The sequence below is a fragment of the Staurois parvus genome, unplaced genomic scaffold, assembly GCF_062004578.1.
Source record: "Staurois parvus isolate SC_StPar_1 unplaced genomic scaffold, SC_StPar_1.0 ptg000092l, whole genome shotgun sequence".
NCBI lineage: Eukaryota > Metazoa > Chordata > Amphibia > Anura > Ranidae > Staurois > Staurois parvus.
Window position 1 is genome coordinate 155,936 of NW_028317888.1, and position 3,958 is coordinate 159,893.

General features: G+C 47.2%; 1 pseudogene; it reads left to right on the top strand.

Annotated features, from left to right (window-relative positions):
* The first annotated feature begins 3,503 nt into the window (after nt 1-3,503).
* Nucleotides 3,504-3,636, top strand: LOC149468088 (U2 spliceosomal RNA; annotated as a pseudogene).
* The last annotated feature ends 322 nt before the right edge of the window (nt 3,637-3,958 follow it).

The following is a 3,958-nucleotide window of genomic DNA, read 5'->3' on the forward strand; positions in this document are numbered from 1 at the left end:
CTCCCTCATGTGAGATATATGATGTCTGGAAAGATCGGACTTCCTTGTGAAACATTTCCCGCACTCAGGACAGGAATACGGTTTCTCCCCCGTGTGAGATCTTTGATGTTGATGAAGACTGCACTTCTGTGAAAAACATTTTCCACAATCAGGACAAGAATACGGCTTCTCCCCCGTGTGAGATCTCTGATGTTTATAAAGACTGGACATCTCTGAAAAACATTTTCCACACTCAGAACAGGAAACTGGCTTCTCCCCTGTGTGAGATCTCTGGTGTATGTAAAGATTGGACTTCCTTGTAAAACATTTCCTGCACTCAGAACAGGAATATGCCTTCTCCCCCGTGTGAGATCTCTGGTGTGTGTAAAGATGGGACTTCTGTGAAAAACATTTCCCGCACTCGGGACAGGAATATGCCTTCTCCCCCGTGTGAGATCTCTGATGTCTGTAAAGACCGGACTTCTCTAAAAAAACATTTCCCGCACTCAGGACAAGAATACGGCTTCCCCCCTGTATGAGATTTCTGATGTTTGTAAAGATTGGACTTCCTTGTAAAACATTTCCCAGACTCAGGACAGGAATATGCCTTCTCCCTCATGTGAGATCTCTGATGTCTGGAAAGATTGGACTTCCTTGTAAAACATTTCCCGCACTCAGGACAAGAATATGGCTTCTCCCCCCTGTGAGATCTTTTATGCACATTAAGATGGGATTTATAACGGAAACATTTTCCGCACTCAGTACAGGAGAACCTCCTCCCTGTTGGAAGGCCGGCCCGGTCCCGCACAGTCTGAGGTTCCTCAGGATACGAGGAATCTGATGGTCCATCTACACTGGGTGGTGCCGGATGGACATTGGAGGGAGCCGGGTTTTCTCCTGGACTATACTGTGTGATGTCCTCATCTTCTACTTTCCAGTCTGGAGACAAAGTGAGACAATCCTCGGAGGTTTTCCTCATCTCCCGGCCATGGACTAAAATACAAAGACAAAGAGGATTACTAGACTGGAGCCGATTGGTTTCCCCAAACCAGGACTCCACCCACATTAGGCAGCTTGGTCTCTGAGGAGCTTACAATTCCACCCTCAAGGGAACTAGGAAATGGCTCCTCTGATCTCCTACCAGGTCATTTCTTTATTCATGGACCTTAGTCAGAGAGTGAGGAAACAACCAGAACTGTCTTTTATAGGAGGGACAGTGATGAGGGGATTATAGGACGAGGGTCCCCACCCCCTCTATCACTCATCACCATCTTCCCAACACAAGAAGTACTGCACTTCCTTATTTAGTCCATTATTTAGTCATGAAGAACAGCGGGGCTGAGCCCCACCAGAGGTCAGAGAGTGAGGATGGGGGGAGAACAACCAAGATGAAGACTGGACTGATCCTGAAGACCACCATCATTGGGGTATTGACTCCTCCCTCATTATCACTTTCTGTTTAAGGGTCCAAAGTTGGAAAATGTCCAGCTGGTAGGAAATGGGTGTAACAAAAGAAAATCCATATTATGTGTATATATAGCAGTGTGGGGAGGAGGGAGAGCAGAAGTCAGGACTATATAATGTACAACATAGAGTATATAGTGCAGGGGTCAGGACTGATGATATTGTTATTCAGTAATTAAAGGTCCTTAAAGGGTTGCTTGCCTCCCATCTCCTGAGACTGCACTCAGTGACTTGGGTCTGAGACACTACAGACATATCCCTCCACCCGGCACAGCCAGCAGATAACAGAGAAGGTCCCCTGGAAGAGTCAGGCACAAGGCAGGAGACCCCAGTCACATGTCCTGGGTGTCTACATTATGTAATGCTTATAGGAAAAATTAACATTTTGCTGCCAGCTGAACCCCAGAACCTCCATAAATCCAGTCTAGAGACATAAATTGTGTCTGCAGCACAGAGAAGGAAGATTATCTGAGAGAAATCCAGGAATACAGGACGGGGAACACAGCTCAGGAAAGTGACCAGGGGATTACAGGCTGATATCACCCAGTCCCCACCCTACTCTGGACCAATCAGTGAGCAGTATGGGTGGAGGAATGGATTTAGTGTTCATGACCCACCTGTGCTGATCTCTGTAGGAGTGTCCTCCTCTATAAATGTCCCCGTTATTCCATCCTCCTCCATAGACTGCTGATCCTCCCTCACATACGCCTCTTCTTCTTCTGATTTCACCTCAAATTCTATATCGATTGGATCTCCACTCTAAATCAAGGAAATGAGAGAAAATATCATCTGTAAAATGTCAGCTCACATAAAATAACTCCACACATCATTACAAGTCCATGTTCTAGATGCTCAATCCCACCAACCTTGTAACAGTGAGGGATGGTGTGACCTTCCTGTGTGGAATCCCGGGAATACAGAGGACGGGGACATCTCTCTGGTGGGTTCCCATGACTGGATCCATCTGTAGGAAACACACACACTGACTGAATCCATAGTTTCTATGTGTTTATCAGATGATGGGGGATCTAGGTGGATCCTCCGTACTGCTCTCTCCTTTACAATAAAGTCTCCTCTTACCCGGTGATGTGAGGGGCGGCTGATTGTCCATCATGACGTCCTTGTAGAGATCCTTGTGTCCTTCTAAATACTCCCACTCCTCCATGGAGAAATAGACAGTGACACCCTGACACCTTATAGGAACCTGACACACACAATGATACAGTCACCATCCAGACACATCCCTTGTCTGTTACTGGAGAATGTCCCAGAATTCCCGGCACCGCTCACCTCTCCTGTCAGCAGCTCCATCATCTTCTTGGTGACTTCTAGAATCTTCTGCATGTTGTGTCTCTCAGGGTTTAGGGAGTCACATGGAGGCACTGTGATGGTCATATGATCACCTGACTTCAGGAGAGGAAACCTCTGTATTGAGGAACCAATAAGAATATCATGTTAGACTCCCAGAATCCTCCTCACCTGTCTAGTAAGGTCTGTGTTTTATTAATAGATGTAGGAGTGATGTCATGTGACCTCCCAGAATCCTCCTTACCTCTCCAGTGAGGTCTCTGTTTTATTAATAGAGATGAGAGTGATGTCATGTGACCTCCCAGAATCCTCCTCACCTCTCCGATCAGGTCTGTGTGTTATTATTAGAGATAAGAGTGATGTCATGTGACCTCCCAGAATCCTCCTCACCTCTCCGGTCAGGTCTCTGTTTTATTAATAGAGATGAGAGTGATGTCATGTGACCTCCCAGAATCCTCCTCACCTCTCCGGTCAGCAGGTAGATGATCTCCAGGGTGAGGTTTAGTATCTTCTTAGTCATGTGACTCCGGTCCTCCTCCATCCTCATTGGTGCCATCATGTGATCTATACAGGTCTCCTTGTAGACGGATAACTTTGGGAAATGAAAGTAAGAATGATTTGGATGGTATTGGTCACACAATAATAGGATGTGGATGTGAGGAGGGAATAGGAGGGTTGCTGGACATGGAAGAATTACTGCCCCCATGGGAACACATTTTGTTTGGACTTGGATTTACAAATCCTATCTCCTGATCGCTTCTCGGCCTTTTGGCTAAGATCAAGTGTAGTATCGACCTTGCCTTTAGGGGTGTCCCTGCTTCCAGCTAGGACGTTGTGAAACACTTGTATCTATCCCAGCCATTTGGTCTGTGTGGGGCACCCTCTACTCGGCCTGGTAGGATCGTCAATTAAATTCGGCTTCACCTGCCTGCTGCTATTGGGTTTGAGGCTTAGCCCCCACACAGAACGAGTTTGTGATCTTCCCCCCTCCCCACTCTGCGTTACTACCTCTGGGCAGTAGACGCCAAATAGCCTTTTCAAAGGCTAAGCAAGAGTGAAGACGCCGAGGAAGCAGGAGGAAGCCGCTCAAGACCTTCGGAAGCCTTCAAAACTCCTCGGCGACAAGATGGGGAAGAAAACAGCGAGCAAGAAGACACCGACCGCTGCTCCTGCCAAGACCCCGGAAGAAGCCCCCTCCACCTCAGAA